The 20,791-nt window shown below is 38.6% G+C and overlaps 1 non-coding gene across 1 annotated transcript; it reads left to right on the top strand.

Annotated features, from left to right (window-relative positions):
- The first annotated feature begins 258 nt into the window (after positions 1-258).
- Positions 259-472, top strand: LOC119053807 (small nucleolar RNA U3). Its single transcript, XR_005083378.1, has one exon. It is a non-coding gene; the product is annotated as a small nucleolar RNA U3 (small nucleolar RNA).
- Positions 473-20,791: the final 20,319 nt, after the last annotated feature.

Below are 20,791 nucleotides of genomic sequence, written 5' to 3' on the forward strand. Positions count from 1 at the left end.
TCTTCTTGCATAATATACACACACACAAAATTTTTTTTTCTTACTTGTTGCGGTACTCATTTGCTGTTAATAAGCTCCTTTAGCTTTTTCTTGTTTGGGAAGCTCCTTATTTCTCAATCCGTTTTAAATGTTAGCCTTGAGGTGACCAACTGAAAGAAAAATTACTTTGAGAGGGTAGAAGGAGGAGCAATAATAAGAGTAGGGAATCAGGGCACGGCAATAGGAGAAAGTAAAATTTATATTGTAAATAAAAAAGGGAAAACTATACTTTCAAGGATCACTTCTATAGTTTGTTACTAGAGAAGTTTCTCTGAATATGTAGAGCACCTGAAACCATGAGAAGGCGGCAAGGTGTTCTCACCTGAGCATGAAGCCAGCTTTTGGTGTTGCTTTTGCAACTGCCAATAACCATTGGTGATCATTCTTCTCTTCCTTTGGAAGAGGAAGAGGGAGAGAACACAGTCTAAGTGGAGAAAAAAGGGAATGAAAAAGGCTGAATGGAGCAAGAGAAGGGAAGTATATAGTACTAGATTTAAACAGGAATTTAAATATATATATGGTGAAAGAGATCATGAAAAAGGAAAAAGGAAGTAAATAAATTTTAAAAATAGGAACCAAATTGTAGGAAAGGATCCACCAAAGCACTATCAACAACAAATGAACTAATTAATATAGGTAAGATGGAAATAAGAGGGAAAAAAAGCTTAAGAGGAAAGGGAAGTGATTTTGAAAGGCCAGAGGGAGAAGGAATACTAAGAGTGAGGAATGAAAACTAGGCTAAGTCAGGGAAAAATTAAAATCTAAAATGAAAAAAGAAAGGGCAGGAGGAAGGCAAAATAGAATAGGAAAGGGACATGGTAGAATTTGAGATTGAAATAAATAGTGAAGATCTGGAAATAAATTGAAGAAATGTAACAAGTATCATATCCAGAACCAATGAGCAAGGATTTATAAAGGTGGAGAGAGATTAAGGGTATTTTAAGATCAGGAAAAAGAATGTGAGATGACTAATGACAAGACAAATGGTTTTGAGAGGCTGGAGCAGAGAGAAAGAGTAAGAGTGTGGAAGGAAAACAAGTCATAGCAAGAGAGAAAATAAAAATGAAAAGGAAAGAAGGTAAAATGGAGTAAGAGAAGGGAGGAGCAAAATAGGAGATTTGAAATAAATTCTAATATAAAAACCAGTGACCTAATAGGCACAAACTTGAAGGACAAGAATGAATGTTCAAATGTTCTGCAGGAGAGAAAAATAACACAAATCATGACGAAAGCTGTGGTGGAATTCATCTCAGCAGATTCTAGTATTTACCACTGTTTTCAAGACTACCAGTGATCCACAGTCTGTGGCTGTCTCCTTCAGCTGTTAATCTAATCAGCCTGTAATCAGCTGTCAAGCTTAAGCACCACAGGGTGGGGCAGAGTATTTCCTGTGGGTGGGGCTACTGCTTCCCCTCAGGCTGCTGCCACTCAGAGGTGAATGGTCTACCTGAGCAAGATGGCTCCTGCAGTATGGGCGATGACAACACCAGGATCCTGGTGGCTACTCTCTCAGTTGTCTCCCGAAAGCCACCAACCCCAGATTCTCCTCAAGTGTCTCTAGTCCACTCTGTCCCCACCTTTGCCAGAGCCCATGAAATTTACTAGATTTAAACAGGAATTTAAATATATATATGGTGAAAGAGATCATGAAAAAGGAAAAAGGAAGTAAATAAATTTTAAAAATAGGAACCAAATTGTAGGAAAGGATCCACCAAAGCACTATCAACAACAAATGAACTAATTAATATAGGTAAGAGCCCATGGGTAAATTTATGCATTGGTTCTTTAAATGGTTCTCTGTGACTCCAGCCATCTGTGCTTAACACAGAGAAACCCTGTTGCTTTTCAAAGCTGGATATTATCTGGGTTCTTTTTGGGCTGTGGTGCCATAGGCTGGGGAGTTCAGCTTGGGATGTAGACCCCACACCTCTCGGAGGAAACCCTCCAGCCATTGAAATAACCCTCAGGCACTTCGGTTGCCACCCAGTGGAGCACAGCCGACTCTCTCACGCCTCCTCTGGACTCCCAGTCTCATTGTGGTGAAGCTGTTTCTTCTGTCCGTCCATAGTTATAAGGCTTCTCTCCCGCTATTGTTCAGTTGTTTATTCTAGACAATTTCCCCACAATTTAGCTAATTTCAGATTGGTCCTGGGAGAAGGTTAGGGTAGCTACCACTCACTCCTCACTCCTCTGCCATCTTGATTCTTCAACATGCTTATTGTTATTAGAAAGAGGGCAAATGAGGGAGGGACAGAGGGAGAGAAACATCAACGAGAGAGAGAAACATCAATTAGTTCCTTCTTGTACACTGGGGATAAATATTATCCCAGGCATGTGCACCAGCCAGGAATCGATCCTACAACTTTTCAGCTATGGGACAGTGCTCCAACCAACTGAGTCACACTAGTCAGGGCAGAAAGTTTATTTTAAATATCAACAATCACGTGAATACAAGACACTGTGCACAATCATTCTTGAATCTTGGAAGAGATGTTGAGCAGCTGCAATCCTCTGTGGAAGAGAGAACTTTCTCTTCTACACTTTTCAGAATGACAGAATTTTCTTTCCTGGCCCAGGACCTTTCTAACTGTTGTTCCTTCTTGGAGATAGCTTTCCCCAGTATGGCTCACTCCTTGAATTCTTTTACATGCCTGTTTAGATGTCTACTTATCAGAGAGACTTCACCCGACCAGCTTAATTAAAGCCTCATTTCCCACTTTACATTCCTCTAGAATTTTCCACTGAATATATTCATTTGTTTGTTATTTGTCTCCTTCCACTGGAGTGAGAGTTCCAGAGGATATCACTACTGTATCCTCAGTGCTGAGGACCATGAGGGGCACATACTTGGCATTTAATAAATATTTGTTGAGTGAATGGGAGTGGAATAACTAAGAACTTATTGAATACTTTCAACTAAATAGAAATGCTAAGCAATATAATGTATTTAATTCTTTTTCTTAGCATCACAGATCATTTCTGCCATTATAGTAAGTCTTTTAAAGTGGCTGGAATTCCTAAGTCATTACACAATTACCCTCTTAAGGCTTGAGTGAGCATTTAAAAGCACAATATCTAAAGTGTTTTGCCCATGTGATATCTCTGCTATTGACATTATTGTTGTGCAAACATTGTTATGGGGCATTAAACCATGGCCTGGGAGAAGTCAGGCTGTGATGATCACTGCAGCACAAGGGGAAGAGGAGTGGACTTGGTGCCACTCCTAACATCACCCTGTGTGAGCCAGATGGCCTGAGCAAAGCCACTGAATCTATGATTTTTTTTCAGATGTAAAATGCAGATACCCTTCCAAATCTACCTAATAGAGATACTTAATATGTGTAGGTGCTTTGCATCATTGCAAGGTGTTATAATTATGTCAAAGTAATAATCAATGTTTGAGTACCTGGTATAACCAGGGAACTCTGCTACTACTATGAGAGAAGTCTTCATCTAAGTTCACAAAGAGGCTTTCCATTTAGGTTGGGAAGAGGGGCAGCATATACATTAAGAATGTGCTCATTTAACTAATAATGTCATCATTTCAAAAATGTGCTCCAGATACAGTGTAATTGTTAACACAATGGGCTGACTCATGTATCTTGACAAGTTAATTTGTAGAGCAGTATTTTGAGCCATAGACCCCATATAGCAGACACTTAGCAGTTAGAGGCCATTCCTCTGTGCATGTGTGTGTCCTCTTGAGCCTTATTCTTTTGTCCATATGGCTTTTAAAAAATTTACATGAGTAATATATAAATATTTTCACTGGAAAATGTAATATAGAAATGTACCAAGAAAAAGAAGAAATTCTCTTTGCATACTATCACATATCATATTAGGGTTCTCAACACATACTATAAATGACTATCTGTTGATTTTCAGATACTTTCATATATTTCTGATGGAGAGATAACCATTGAGGCAAGAAAAAAATTAAAACCATATGAAACTGCTCTGCAGACATCACTGCAAATACATTTGAAAACCTAGAGCAAATTAATAATTCTCCACAAGAGTTAAAGGGCTTAAAGAAACTAACATTCACAGAAGAAACAGAAAAAAGTATTAAGTAACTACACTAAGAAAAAGCACAAGACCCATATGATTTGACAGGGGGATCTACTAAACCATTAACCTAGAACATTAAAAAGGAAGGAAACCTCCTAATTCCTCTTATGAAGCAAATATAACAGATATCTAAATTAGATACAGTATAAAGAAAGAAAACTATTTTCCAATATCACTCATGAACATTGATACAAAAATTCTAAACAGAATATTACCAAGAAGAATTCAATATCACATTAAGAAAATAACACACCACGGCCAAGTGGGATTTATTCCAGGAATGCAAATCTGGCGTGAAATCAATTAATATCATAGCCAATATGAATAAATCTAATAAAAATATCATTATTTCATAGATGCTGAAAAAGCCTTTGAGTAGGTGAGCACCTATTTATCATAAAACACTCAAGAATACAGTAATTAAAGAATACTTTCTTAACATGATATAAAAAAATGTATATGTATACCTTACTCCTAAGCCTAGCTTCTTGTTTAGTGGAAAGATACTACAGGTAATTCTTCTAGGATTTGAAAGAAGACAAGGATGTGCACTGTTCACTGCTATTCACCATTGTACTAGTGGTATTAACCAATACAATTAAACAAGAGTAATCAGTTAGAGGCATCAGAATGGGTAGAGAACTAAAAATATCTGTTGTGCAAATGATATGAGAGTATACTTGAAAACTTCCAGAAAAATCAATAATAAAATTAATTTAAACAATAAAAGAATTCAGTGAAATAGCAGGATATAACATTAACATACAAAAATCAAAAGGCTTTATATATACAAACAATAAACAGAAGACATAATGTTAGAGGAAACATGATTTACTATAGCAAGGAACAAGATTCAGTATGTAAAATTACATTTTTTAAAAATATTTGATTTATTTTTAGAGAGTGGAAGGGAGGGAGAGAAACATCAAAGTGTGAGAGAAACATCAATCAGTTGCTTCTCACACACTCCATACCAGGGACCTGGCTGACAACCCAGGATGTGCCCTGACTGGAATCAAATTGGTGACCTTTCATTTTGCAGAATTACATTCAACCCAATGAGTCACTCCAGCCAGGATTGTAAGGTTAAATTTAAAAAGAAGGAGAAGAGCTAAAACACTACTGAAAGGTATAAAAATAGACTTGAAAAAAATAAAAAGACTTCAGTCTCTGTTGTTGGGTGGAGTGACTGAACATTATAAAGATATAAGTTCTTTCCAATTTGTTTTTTTAATATATTTATTTTATTGATTATGCCATTACATTTGTTCTATTCCCCCCTTCGTTCCCCTCCACCCTGCATACCCCTCCCCCACCATTCCCCTTTAGTTCATGAACACGTGTCTCAAGTTCTTTAGATTCTATATTTCCCCTACTATTCTTACCCTCCCCCCTATCTATTTTCTATCTACTGTCTATGCTACTTATTTTCTGTACCTTCTCCCCCCTTCTCCTTCTCTCACTCCCCTGTTGCTAACCCTCCATGTGATCTTCATTTCTATGGTTCTGCTCCTGATCTAGCTGTCCTTTTAGTTTGCTTTTGTTTTAGGTGTGGTTGTTGATAACTGTGAGTTTGCTGTCCTTTCACTGTTCATCTTTTTTATCTTCTTTTTCTTAGGTAAGTCCCTTTAAGGGCTTGGTGATGATGAACTCCTTGAATGTGATCTTATCTGAGAAGCACTTTATCTGCCCTTCCATTCTAAATGAAAGCTTTGCTGGATAGAGCAATCTTGGATGTAGGTCTTTGGTTTTCATGAGTTGGAATACTTTCCAGCCCCTTCTTGCCTGTAGGATCTCTTTTGAGAAATCAGCTGACAGTCTGATGGGGACTCCTTTGTAGGTGACTGTCTTCTTATCTCTTGCTGCTTGTAGGATTCTCTCCTTCATTTTAATCTTGTCTAATGTAATTATGATGTGCCTTGGTGTGTTCCTTCTTGGGTCCACCTCCTTTGAGACTCTCTAAGCTTCATAGATTTCCTGGAAGTCTATTTCCTTTGCCAGAATGGGGAAGTTCTCTTTTATTATTTGTTCAAATAAGTTTTCCACTCATGACTGTTCCTCTTCCCCTTCTGGTACCCCTATAATTCAGATGTTGGAGCGTTTAAAGATGTCCTGGAGGTTCCTAAGCCTCTCCTCATTTTTTTGAATTCTTGTTTCTTCATTCCTTTCTGTTTGGTCATCTCTTCCTTCCTTCTGGTCCACTCCTTTGATTTGAGTCCCAGTTTCCTTTCCATCACTATTGGTTTCCTGTGCATTTCCCTTCATTTCAATTAGTTTAGCCTTCATATGTTCCTCTAACTTGTGACTAAAATCCACCAGTTCTGTGAGCATCCTGATCACCAGTGTTTTGAATTGTGCATCTGAAAGTTTGGCTATTTCTTCATCGCTTAGATTTATTGGCTCTGGGGCTCTGAGTTGTTCTTGAGCCATATTTTTATCTGTTTGTGCCTGTTAGGTATGAGGAGAGGCGCCTTAAGTGTTCACCAGGGCGGGGCTACCCAGGTCGCTGGTTTGTGATGCTGTATGTGGGGGTGGGTCAGACAGGGAGCAATGGTGGTCCTCTCCGCTCGCCCGATTGGCCTCACCGCTTGCCCCCGCCTGTTTATCTGAGCACAAATGTGCAAGCCTGCCACCCTGCACCGTGCGGTCTCAACGCTCACCTCTTCACTGGTTTATCTGCATGCAAATGCATGTCCGACCACAGACAGAGAGCCGCGCCTCTTCCCTGTGTCCACCCATAGCTAGCCCGCGCCTTCGGTTGCTTGCACACCACCCCGGTCGGGGATCTTTTTGGCCCACCCACTCCGGTGCTACCTTCGCCCCTCTCACCGGTTTAGCTGAGCATTTTGTTGTTTTCGGACTCTGTATTGTCGATTTTCTGTGTGGTTTGGTTGCGTTTATTATTGGTAAAACTTTATTGTTTTTAGATTTGGTTGTGCAAGGACACAAAGTGCTTCCACCTACGCCTCCATCTTGGCAGAAGTCTCCAATTTGTAAATTTAATGCAATCCCAATAAAAATACCAACAAGCCATTTTAAAGAGTCAGAAAAGTTGACACTAAAGTTAATATAGAAAAACAAACATGCAAGTATGACCAAGAGAACACTGAAAAAAAAACTGGGGACTAGCATTACTAGATGTTAATATACATAAATTACTATAATTAAAACATTAAGTCAATGGTGAGTGAATAGGCAAATAGTGAAATAGAACATAAAGTTAAAATTAGACCCAAATACATACAGAACAGTATATGACAACGATGGAGTTGTAAATTACTAAGGTAAAGACAAAATTTCTAATAAATTTGTGACTTTTTTTTTCAAAATCCTCACCCAAGGATATGTTTATTGATGAGAGAGAGACACAGAGAGAGAGAGAGAGAGAGAGAAACATCAATCGGTTCCCCCTCCCACATACCCCTACTGGGAATCCAACCTACAACTTTTGATGTACAACTTTTGATGTTTTCGCCATCTCAGCCCCCCTACCAGGGCATGACAAAAATTTCTTGAATATAGTCAAAAAACAATTGACAACCTGGGAGAAAGTGTTTAGAGCATATGTGCCATAGGCAAAAGGCCAATATTATATAATATAAAAAGCTCTTAAAAATTAAGGGTTATCCCACCCATGAGGACGGCTATAGTAAAAAAGACAGATGATAGCAAGTGTCGTCGAGGATGTGAAGAAACTGGAACCCTTATACACTGCTGGTAGAAGTGTAAAATAATGCAGTTGCTTTGAAAACAATTAGGCAGCTCATTTTTTTAATGCAACATCCATAATATTTATTTTGATTATTTTTAGAATGCTGAAAATAAATACATCATTAGGTTGAAATAAAGATCTAAAAAAATATAATGTATCGTAAATGTACATAGCTGTCATTGAATATTGTTTTTTTTAATTACTTTATTATTGGTCAAGTACAGTTGCCCCCCCAGCCATCCCCACCTCCCTTCCCTGATTCCACCCGCCTTGGTTTTGTCCATGTGTCCTTTATAGTTGTTCCCCAAAACCCTTCCCCTCTCCCCCCCTCCTTCATCCCCTCCTACCTCCCCTCTGGTTACTGTCAGATTGTTCTTAATTTCAGTGTCTCTGGTTCTATTTTGCTTGCTTGTTTGTTTTGTTGATGAGGTTCCACTTAATGGTGAGATCATGTGGTATTTGTCTTTCACCGACAATTAGGCAGTTTTTTAAAAAGTGGAACATATAGTTGTCATATGACTCAGCAATTCTACTTCTAGGTATTACTCAAGAGAAATAAAAACATACATCCACATAAAAATTTGCACATGAATGTTCACACCACCACTCTTCATAATAACCAAAAAGGAGAAATAATCCAAATATCCACAAACTGATAAATGGATAAACAACATGTGGTATTTATCCATGCAATGAAATACTTTCCAGCCATAAAGAGGAGTGAAATATTTATGTATACCTCAACATGATAAGCCTTTAAAACATGTTTAGTGAAAGAAGCCAGTTACAAATGCAAGCTGAAGGGTGTTCAACAGTGTAATTAATCAATTCTCTTCAAAGGTGTCAGGATCATGAAAGACAAGGAAACACTGTACAACTGTTATTGACTGGAAGGTAGTAAGGCCAAAGGATAACCTGTTCTCTGTGAGATTCCACACAGTGCAAGAAGAAGAAAGTGGAAAAATTGGTGAAATTTTAATAAGGATTGTAGTTTACTTAAAAATCCTAATGTTAATTTCCTGATTTTGATCATTGGCTATGATAATAGTATTAGGGGAAGCGGAGTGAGGGATATTTGGAAACTCTCTCTACTATTTTTGCAAACTCTCCTGTAAGCCCAAAGTCAGTTATGAATAAAAAGTTTTTAAAAATATGTATCAGCAATAACTGTACTGACACCATTCTCCAAAATTAATCTCAGACCTCTGACACAAAGAAGAGGAATAGGATTTAAAAATAGATTTGTCCTTACCTTAATTAAATGGCAATAATTAAGATAAAATGCCAAAGCAGAAAGCTTCCATAGATACATAATGTGCTGACTACCTTTGAGAAAAGCTTACAACTAGGGCATCCAACAGATGGTCAGTGCAATAAAAATCCTGAGTCACTTCAATGACCTCTTTCAAGACTTAAGTGCTTGTTGAAATTATTAATCAGCTGTCTCATTAAACTGCCTCATTTAAATCTGTTTTGGATTTTATTCTAACATGCCAAATTAGTAATATTTAGTCATAGACACAAGTTATTTTAAACTTGATTCTAAATCCAGCTGATAATTCATCACTGTGGGTCTAAAATAATGAAGCTTATGTCTTTTGTGGAACATAAGAGAATAAATATCAGTACCTCAAAGTCATTCAGTTGCAATCAAGGCTACGTGGAAAGGTAAAACTGCCCATCTCCTAATGCTGCTGACAGCAGGGGTGTTGAAAAAGATGCTTAGAAGATGGGGTCAGCATGCCCTAATCACCACCTGTGTCAACAAAAACAATTGCGGGGGTAATGATAGAAAAATCTATTTGTGTGAATAATTGAAACTGCCTCAATCTTGTATAAATTTTGCAAAAGTATTTGCTATTTTGTGTCGATATGTAAACACACCCTAAGTAAAAACATCATGTTTGCTATGAAAAGTAGTATCAATCAGGGCAAGTCCCTTGAGGCTACCTTCCATTAGGACTTCCACTCCCAACACTCTCCTGTGAGAATTCTGGATCCCTCATGTCCCTATATTACCAAGAATATGGCAGTCACAAGCTGAGGAGGTCTATCAGGTTATCCCTAGTGTCATTAAATTGCTAACAATGATTTGTATCTGATTATTCAGGTTACACAGTCAGCCAGGAAAAATCATACTGTGTTCCCATAAGGGTAAGACTCAAAAGATGATTATTTTCTATGTGGTTTACATGGGACCAAAATTATTTATAAGTCCATTGTATTTGTATGAAATTATAGTCCTTTTGTTACAAAATGTCTTCTGTAGATGTGTGTGTGTGTGTGTGTGTGTGTGTGTGTGTGTGTGTGTTTGGGTTTATAAACAGAAATTTAATTATCACGAAGCTGGAAGTCTAAGACCAAGTTGCCAGCACTATCAGCTGAAGGCCCTTTTCCAGGTCACGGACTTCTGGCTGCATCTTCTCAGGGCGGAAGAAGCTATGAAGCTCTGTTGGGTCTCTTATGGGAGTATTAATCCCATTCATAAGTTCTTCACCCTCATGAAATAATTACCTTCCAAAGGCTCTGCCTGCTAATAACATCACCTTTGGGAGTGAGGATTTCAAAATATGAATTTTTGGGGAACACAAACACTTAGACCAGAGCACACTGGTTTTCTACGTAAAAGTCTAGAATTCCACCCTGGCTGGTGTAGCTCAGTGGATTTGAGCACGGGCCTGTGAAGCAAAGGGTCGCTGGTTCGATTCCCAGTCAGGGCACATGCCTGGGTTGCAGGCCAGGTCCCTATAGGGGACACATGAGAGGCAATCACACATTGCTGTTTCTCTTCTACTCTTTCTCCTTCCCTTCCCATCTCTCTAAAAATAAATAAAATATTTTGTAAAAGTCTAGAATTCTTCTAATTGATTAAAACTCAAACAAGTCCTTCTGACTCCTTTTTTCTGCAACCACATTATACAGCCTCTATATTCTCTCCACTCTCTTTTGCCCCCATATCCTCAGCTCCAACCTCTTCCCCATGCCCTCACCACCATGGTAGTCAGCCTCAGGCCTAGAGATTATTTCAACCAGGCTGAGCTCTGGTCCGGATTGACTTTCTGAGGACCGTGTTGGAGAAGGGTTTTTTTTTGGAGGTTTGAGTCACACATCATGGCCTGTGTAAGTGTAAGGTTGCAACTGTGCCATGGAGAACATTTTTGTTAGCACCTTTTCCACATGTGGTACTGGAGTTAATAGCCTGGGCACCGTAGGAGGGCACTTACACATCCAGACTGTGAAGACAGGAGAGACTTACTCTTTACCCTTGTCTGTATCCACACCCCAGGACGCTTCACCCATTGGGAAGGGTCTTGGCTGGAGGAAACCTAGAGCATGAGCCTATAATGCTGGAGGCCCAGGGCAGACCCAAGTGTTCAGGTGTACAGGTGGTACTAGGTCCGACAAAAATTGAATTAAAGGAGAAAGGAGAAAGGACATAGGCCACAATAAACAAGCAAGGAATTGATAAACATGTCACAGAATAGAATAGGACCATGCTTAATGGGATTTAACATATAACAACATTGAGAACAATTAACATTTATTGAGAGCTCACTACCTACCACATTCCCACTGAACCCATTTTACTTAGGGGGAAACAGGTTGAGAGGTACATACCATGCCTAAGTTGACAAAACAGTGCCATGGCTATGCTGTTACCCAATTAACCATTGTATGATGAAGGTAAAAGGATCTCGATTCAGTGGGGAAGGGATGAACTTTTCCATAAATATTGTTGGAAAAATTCGCTCTTATATTAGTTAAGGTAACGCTAGCTGCTATAACTATAATGTTTAACAACAGAAAATATTACTTCTCTCTCACTTAAAGTCTGAAATGAGTGTTCCTGATTGGTGGTGGTCCTCCTCCAAATATGATTCAAGGATCAAGACTTCTGCCATCTTAGGATATTAGCACTTTCAAAACATGGTTTCCATAGCTGGTCAACTGCGCTGGCCAGAAGAGGAAAAAGAGCGTGGAGGGTGCGGCAAAAAAAGCATTTATGGGCTGGGCACAAATGAAGGGCCATAATTTCTAGTGACATTTCCTCCCTACAGCTTAGTCCCCTGGTCACACTGCACTGTAAAGAAGGCTAAGAAAGGCAGAATGCTTTATGCCCAGGAAGAAGCAGTAATGTTTTGATGAACATTTAACTGCCTCTGCTACAGTTATCCACTAGGATCTTCAAAATAACCTAGATTTGTACTTTATATCATATTCGTGAAAACAAATTTAGGATGAGTTAATAAGCTAGTACCAAAATCAACTATAAAAGTATTGGAACAAAGTATTTTTTCTTTGTAATTGGGGTTGAAAAGGCCCTTAACAAATCACAGAACCCAGAAGCTATCAAGGGAAAGATTGTCAGGTTTAAATGTATGAAAACTAAAAATATCTGAACAATAAAAGATACTGTAAACATTGTAAAGAAAGTAACAGATAAGCCCTGGATGATGTAGCTCACTGGACTGAGTGTCAGCCTATGAACCAAAAGGCTGCTGGTTTGATTTCCAGTCAGGGCAGGTACTGGGGTTGTAGGCTCGGTCCCCGACTGGGGGCATGCAAGAGGTAACTGATTGATGTTTATCTCCCTCTCTCTAAAAATACTTTTTTAATCTAAAAAAAAAACTTTAAAAATAACAGATAAGAAAATATTTACATCATATATAATTGACATTAGATAATTATGTAGAATATACAAATACTTATACAATCATTGAGAAAAAGACAACTCAGTGTACAAATATACTAAGTTGTATGCACAGAAAAATTTTTCTGAAGAAAAAAACCAATAGCTAGCAATATAAAAGGCCAATAGCCATAAAACATGTATAATATCAAATAAGACATAATCGCCTCAAACCTCTGACTGAAAACATCTGTAGGAGTTGAGGTGGCAAGAGAAACTCCCAATCTCACAGGATAGTTCATTGGAGAGACTCACAGGGCCCTAGAAAGTACACAAACCCACCCAACTAGGAATCATCACCAGAAGGGCCCAATTTGCTTGTGGGTAGCAGAGGAAGTGACTGAAAGCTTGCTGAGCACTGAGAAAGTGGCATAGTTCCCTCTTGGACCACACTCCAACATACAGAGCCACAACCCAGTGATGTGAGTTGCTCTGCCCTGGTGAATACCTAAGTCCCTTAGAATGTAACAGGCTGGCTTAGAAAGAAAAATATGGCCCAAATGAAAGAACAGATCAAAGTTCAAAAACTAGAACTGACCATTGAAAAGCTAGCCAACCTATCACATGCAGAGTTCAAAACACTGGTAATCAGGATGCTCACAGAAATGGTTGAGTATGGTTGCAAAGTAGAGGGAAAAGTGAAGGCTATGCAAACTGAAATAAAGGAAAATGTACAGGGAGCCAACAGGGAAGGGAAGGAAACTGAGACTCAAATCAATGATTTGGAACAAAAATAACCAATAAACACTCAACCAGAACAGAATGTGGAAACAAGAATTCAAAAAAATGAGGAGAGGCTGAGGAACCTCCAGGACAACTTTAAGTGTTCCAGCATCAAAATCATAGGGGTGCCAGAAGGAGAAGAGGAAGAGCAAGAAATTGGAAACTTATTGAAAAAATAATGAAGAACTTACCCCATCTGGCAAAGAAAATAGACTGCCAGGAAGTCCAGGAAGATCAGAGTCCCAAAGAAGTTGGACCAAGGAAGCACACACCAAGGCACATCATAATTACATCAGCCAAGATTAAAAATAGGGAGAGAATCTTAATAGCAGCAGGAGAAAAGGAGAGAGTTATCTACAAAGGAGTTCCCATTAGACTATCATCTGATTTCTCAAAAGAAACCTTGCAGGAAAGAGGAAGCTGGAGAGAAGTATTCCAAGTCATGAAAGGCAAGGACCTACATTCAAGATTACTCTATCCAGCAAAGCTATCATTTAGAATGGAAGGGCAGATCAAGAGCTTCCCAGATAAGGTCAAGTTCAAGGAGTTCATCATCACCAAGCCCTTATTATATGAAATGTTAAAGGGACTTATCTAATAAAAAGAAGATAAAAAATACAAACAGTAAAATGACAGCAAACTCAAAACTATCAACAACTGAACCAAAACCCCCCCACAAAAACAAACTAAGCAAACCACTAGAACAGGAACAGAACCACAGAAATGGAGATCACATGGAGGGTTATCAGCGTGGAAGAATAGGGGGAGAATGGGGCAAAGGTACAGGGAATAAGAAGCATAATTGGTACATACAAAATAGACAGGGGGAAGATAAGAATAGTATGGGAAATGTACCATGGGAAGTTAAGAATAGTATGGGGAATGTAGAAGCCAAAGAACTTATATGTATGACCCATGAACATGAACTAAAGTTGGGGGATGCTGGTGGGAGTGGGGTACAGGGAGAGGGAATTAAAGGGAAGAAACTGTAATAGCATAATCAATAAAATATATTTTAAAAAGTTTTATGGATTTCAACGTAGTAATTTTCCAACCCAGCATCATTTTTCACATGCCTCTAATGTGGCATAACTAAGAATGTTAATTGCATTAATGTTTACAATAGTAGAAAAAATTAAAACATTCTAAATGTCCATCAATAGGAGAACAATATGGAATAATATTGTCAAATAAGTTGTACATATCATGGAATGCTATACAGTGAATATAAAGAATGAGGCAAATCTCAGTATACAATAGAGAGATCTCCGCCATGAAAAAGCAAGTCAGAGCAAAAGGAAAAGCTTAATCTCTACGTTTTTAAGAAAAGCCACAAAATATGTCATACATTTTTATATGCACATGTTTATAGTGCATTTTGAAAGGACTGGAAAAATACTAAACCAACAATAAAGGTTACGTGTGGGGATGGGCATAGGAACAGAATTGAAAGGAAACCAATAGATTTTGCTATTGGGACATCACTGACTTTTGAAGGTAAAAGTCTCTTAGGAGTTATGAACCCAGAAAAAAAAAAACTGAGGAAATGAATGAAGAAGGTGGAAAGGAGAAATAAACATATAAAGAACCAAGACTCAAAGTCCCAGAGAAAATGGACTAGAAATGAACAATGAACACAAGGCACAGAAAGGAAGGACTTGGAGTGGACAAGCTCAGCAGACCAGCTGGTGATGTCTGGAGATAAAGGGACTGATTCCCGAATTCCACAGCAGTCAGAATTCATGTGAGATGGCTTTAAAGATCTGATCAGCTTTAGCTCTTTCCCAAGGCATGAAAAAAATCATCATGATAATAATAGTTTATTCCAGAGGAATTTTAACAACATATTGTTCATATGTTGAGGGCAATCTTCTATATTAGCAAATATTTCACAACTGATTGCAAAGTGGGGACACTTTTTGAATTTATTTAAAAATTGATGTCTATTATATTTTCACTTAAGTCATCAGTTTGGCACTTCAACTGGAATGTTTTGGAATTCTTTTTCTTAATTTCCTCTCTGACTGAAGACCAGGCAGCACTTACGATACATGTTCCTATGAGATTTTCTTTGATAATATGAAGGTTCTATTTCTTTAAATGTATTTTTAAATATATTTTATTGATTATGCTATTACAGTTGTCCCCTCCACCCTGCACACCCCTCCCACCCACATTTCTCCCCTTTAGTTCATGTCCATGGGTTGTACATATAAGTTCTTTGGCTTCTACATTTCCTATACTATTCTTACCCTCCCCCTGTCTATTTTCTACCTACCATCTATGCTACTTATTCTCTGTACCTTTCCCCCCTCTCCCTGTCCCACTCTCCTGTTAAAACCCTCCATGTGATCTCCATTTCTGTGGTTCTGTTCCTGTTCTAGTGGTTTGCTTAGTTTGTTTTTGTTTTTGTTTTAGGTGTGGTTGTTAACCATTGTGAGTTTGCTGTCATTTTACTGTACCTGTTTTTTTAATCTTTTTTCTTAGATAAATCCCTTGAATATTTCTTATAATAAGGGCTTGGTGATGATGAACTCCTTGAACTTGACCTTATCAGAGAAGCACTTTATCTGCCCCTCCATTCTAAATGATAGCTTTGCTGGATAGAGCAATCTTGGATGTAGGTCCTTGCCTTTCATGACTTGGAATACTTCTTTCCAGCCCCTTCTTGCCTGTAAGGTCTCTCTTGAGAAATTAGCTGACAGGCCGATGGGAATTTCTTTCTAGGTAACTGCCTCCTTTTCTCTTATTGCTTCTAGGATTCTCTCCTTCATTTTAATCTTGGCTAATATAATTATGATGTGCCTTGGTGTGTTCCTCCTTGGGTCCACCTCCTTTGGGACTCTCTGAGCTTCCTGGATTTCCTGGAAGTCTATTTCCTTTTCCAGATTGGGGAAGTTCTCCTTTATTATTAGTTCAAATAAATTTTCCACTTGTTACTGTTCCTCTTCCCCTTCTGATATTCCTATAATTTGGATGTTGGAGCGTTTAAAGATGTCCTGGCGGTTCCTAAGCCTCTCCTCATTTTTTTTGAATTCTTGTTTCTTTCTAAAATGATAAAAAAAAAAACTCACAACTATTAACAACTGAACCTGAGAAACAAAAATTAAGCAAACAACTTAGAACAGGAACAGAATCACACAAATGTAGATTACAAGGAGCATTATCAGAAGGAAGTGGGAAAGGGGAGAATGGGGAAACAGGCGCAAGGAGTAAGAAGCATAAACTGTAGACACAATATAGACATGGGGAGGTTAGGAATAGTGTAGGAAATGGAGAACCCAAAGAACTTACATGTATGATCCATGGACATGAATTTGGGGGGATGGTGGTGGGAGAGGGGTTTCAGGGAGTAGGGTGGTAAAGGGAGAAAAAATGTGAACTGTAACAGCATAATCAATAAAATATATTTAAAAAGATAAAAATAAATACCCACTACTGAATGAAAAAAAAAGCATAGCTTTGCTGGACAGACTAAAATAGTCGTATGTCCCTTCTTTTCATCACTTTTATTACTTCTTGCCAGCAAAGTTTCTTTTGAGAAATCAGCTGATAGTCTTATGGAAACTCCTTTGTAGGTGACTGTTTTTCTCTTGCTGCTTGTAAGATTCTGTCTTTATCTTTAACCCTTGGTATTTTAAAAGGCGAAAGATTTATGCGGTCTGAAGAGAAACCAGAGTATAACCCTTGGAATTTTAGTTCTCATGTGTCTTAGAGTGGTCCTTTTTGGGTCCAACTTGATTTGGAGTCTGTGCTTCTTTGTTTTGCATGTCTAATTCCTTTGCAAAATTAGAGAAGTTTTCTGTCATTATTTTTGCAAATAGATTTCCAATTTCTTGATCTTCCTCTTCTTTTTACACCCCTATGATGTGAATGTCAGACATCTTGATGTTGTCCCAGAGGCTACTTATTTTACCCTCATTTTAAAATTCTTTTTCTTGTTGTTCTGATTGGTTCTTTTTTGCTTTCTTATATCCAAATCATTGATTTGTTTCTCAGTTCATTTATTCTATTGTTGTTTCTGTGTAAATTGTTCTTTATTTTAATCAGTGAATCCTTTGTTTCTGACTGGGTCTTTTTTATGTACTTGAGATCCTCAGTAAGTTCCTTCACCATCATCACAACCTGTGTTTTGAACTCAGCATCTGACAGATTGCTTCGTTGAGCTCTTTCCTGGAGTTTTGATCTATTCTCTCATTTGGACTATGTTTCATTGTCTCCTCATTTTGGCAGCCTCCCTGTTTATTTCTATGTTTTAGGTAGAGCTTCTTTGACTCCATGTCTTGGTAGTGTGGCCTAATGTAGTAGGTGTCCTGTAGGGTCCAGTGGCATAGCCTCCCTTATCACTTAAACTGGGTATCTGAGGTGCTCAACCCTTGTGTGGGGTGAGTACACCCTCTTCTTATATTTGAGCCTTGGTTGCTGTTGGCAGATCAACGGGAGGGATTTTGTCAGGCATTCGGCAGCAAGGACTGGTTGTGACTACTGACCACCAACTTCTGCCCTCCATGGAGGATCAGCTGTTTAGGGACAGGGTGGAAGTGCTCAGACGTGGTCTACAGCTGCCCACTGGATGCTTTGGACTTGGGGTTTCCAGTGTGGTATAGGCCTAGTTCAGCCCCCACCTGTGCTGCTGTGTTTTGCCCTGTGCTGCTGTGTTTTGCCCTGTGCTGCTGTGTTTTGCCCTGTGCTGCTGTTCCTGAGCTGTAAATATAAAGCAAGCTGAGAAGGCTGCTACTTGTGCTGGGCTTGGAGATGACCAGGTTAAGCCAAACTGTGAAATTAATCTGGCTGCTGCTAGTGCACAGCCTAGAGGTCTCTGGCTGTTGCTTGTTTGATACGATTTAGAAAGTTGTGTAGCATGAACAAAGGTGAGCCATTCATATGGAAAAGTAGTGTGGGGGGCATGGGGCACGTTGGGTGGGTTTGAGTCTCTGGGGCCTCCAAGGTGGGTCAAACCATGTCAGACAGGTTGATGGAGTCTCAAATATGGCACTAGCCTGCCAGCTCCTTGGCTCTGCAGGGGGAGGGCTCAGAAAAGGGACAGTGGCCTCTCCTTGCCCTGATGCTAGATACCAGCCTCTCCCAATATGCCACTGGTGCTCATCAAACTGCAACTCTGGCACTGGAGCTCACAGAGAGTGAGTCTGAGTAGGTGAGTCCATTTGTGGGTTCTTTAAGAGAAACTGCTTGGGGCTCCAGAATTCCTTTCACCAACTCAATCCCCACTGGTTTTTGCAGTAGAAGTTGTGGGGACTTATCTTCCTGGCACTGGAACCCTGGGCTGGGGTCCTGGTGCAGGACTTGGCCTATTCACTCCTGAGACATCCCTCCTGGAATTTTATCCACCACACATGGGTGAGAGACAGCCCATTCTGTGCCTGTGCCCATGCATGTGGTTTCTTTAATTCTGTAGTTGTCAGGTTTCCATTCAACTCGATATATGATGGTTTTGAGTGATGGTTGTCCTATATGTTAGTTGTAATTCTGAAGTGGTTGTATGAAGAGGCTAGCTATGTCTGCCTACGCCACCATCTTGGCTGGAAGCCACTACTTACCCTGTTTACTAAAAGAACTCATGGATAGGGTGATATTTTGTTAGCCCTTTCAAGTTATGTAGGACTCCCAAATATTACCAACAATCTGTTGCTAAGACAAAGCTGTGTTCATTGCTTACTTTGGTAATAGAGAAACACAGCTTCTCAGAGCTTTGTCAGTCACACAAAGAGAGTAAAATCCTGTGAAAATTTATGGAGAATTTGAAGTTAGGCTTAAGAAGGTCTTTCAATGCACACTTGATTAGAATTGGGTAAGGATCAGATAAACAGTTGATCAGATACAGAGGGGAACTGAGGTTAGAAACCATGTGTCCCCTCAGGGTTCTGATGACCAGTTCCAGGTTCTAATCCTGGCTTTGAATTTATTAGACACTCCTGTTTCCTTTTAGTAACTCTGTCTTTGTTCTCTAACTGGGTCTGACCAGCATACTTTTGCTTGCAACCCAAGTTAGATCTCCTATTTGAAACTAAAAGAATTAGGTCTCAGAAAAGTAGCAATACCATCATTGCTCATTAAGAGATATTTGGGCATTTGTGATAGTAGATATGGCAAATTGATGCTAAAAATTGTTTCTTTATTCTCTTGAATTGATTAAATTCTTATGGGCAAGGTTCTTGAAAAATATTTTGGAGAAGGCTCTTCTGGATGAAAAATGCATATGGTCTGTGCAAGTATTTTCCTGTTGTCAGAACCTAAAAATCCCATTGAAATAATATGGGAAACCATTTCCCCCTAGATCTCTGTCTTTCATGGTGGATTTTCAGAACTCAATTTTGAGTTTCTTGCAAAACAGAACACTGAGAAAATTATTTTGGAGAGTTTTTATGGTAAAATATCTTCCTGTTAATCTCAAAGTAAGTGTTCAGACATTTTATCCTATTTCATCTACATCTATCTGCAAAGCTTTTTTATCTGCACTTTATCTGTGGAGACAAATTATTAAAAAGGATTTATGTTATGCTCAGTGTCCTTTGCTAACTAGGATAAAAGATTTTATGCAAGCAGCTTCAAGTGCTCTTATTAATATTGTATTTCCAAAGTGAAAAAAATTTTGCTTTGTTTTTCGGATGTTATCTTGAAACATTAAAGTACAATTTAAAAAGAGGGCTTGAGGTATATAGCTTTCTCAGAAGAGGCCCACATTTTTAACAACACAAAAGACTACTGTAATAATATAGTAAGTGTTCTGAGATGGATTTTAATTTTCTTCAGAGTTGGTATATACTGTAGACTGTTGACCACTTCTGGGGCAGAACAAAGACAGCAGAAATATGATGATCCACTCATTTCAGACAGCAACTAGAAAGTTGTATTAAAATTAAGCCAAACAAGTAGATCTTGCAAGACCTCAGCTTTGACCTTGGAATTACCCTCTGCCTACTTCACATGTCCCCGGCATTTCTTTTATTCTCTTGTGGCAGGGAATGTGGAGTTGCCAGGTTACTGTTGATGAAAAGTAATTTTTAGAAACAGAAAGTCAGAGTCCTGGCTCTGAATGATTCATATTGCACTCTAGGCCATGTTATGAATGTTAAACACTTAACTATCAGTTGGTACTTAATCTGTTAGATCTTGCTCAACCCATAATTTGAGTGTACACTTTTTTTTGCTTTGAGTATAAAATAGATGGTTTATATTTTCCTTCCAGCTGATTCAGAAGTAAAATGGTGCACTCATTTGGCATTAAATTAGTAAAAACAAAAATGTTTACTAAATTAAGCTAAATGAGGTGAACTTTTGGTTTTCCACATCAACTATTTATCAAATTATCAAAATGGATTTAAGCTCTAAAACCTGACAGTTTTGGAATATGAGAAATGTGATTCAGAAACATGAAGGCCCCATTTTTTAGCCTCTTCCTCCTTTTGTTTAGGAGATTTGAGGTATAAACCACAGGTACTTTTTCAGAGACATCCTTTCAAAGGATTTATTTATCAAGTTATGTGATTTTGGATAAGTCTCAAGTCTTTTCATGTATGAAATGAGAATAATATTTG

Source organism: Artibeus jamaicensis, unplaced genomic scaffold, assembly GCF_021234435.1.
Source record: "Artibeus jamaicensis isolate MK-2021 breed Jamaican fruit bat unplaced genomic scaffold, CSHL_Jam_final scaffold_1964, whole genome shotgun sequence".
Taxonomy (NCBI): domain Eukaryota; kingdom Metazoa; phylum Chordata; class Mammalia; order Chiroptera; family Phyllostomidae; genus Artibeus; species Artibeus jamaicensis.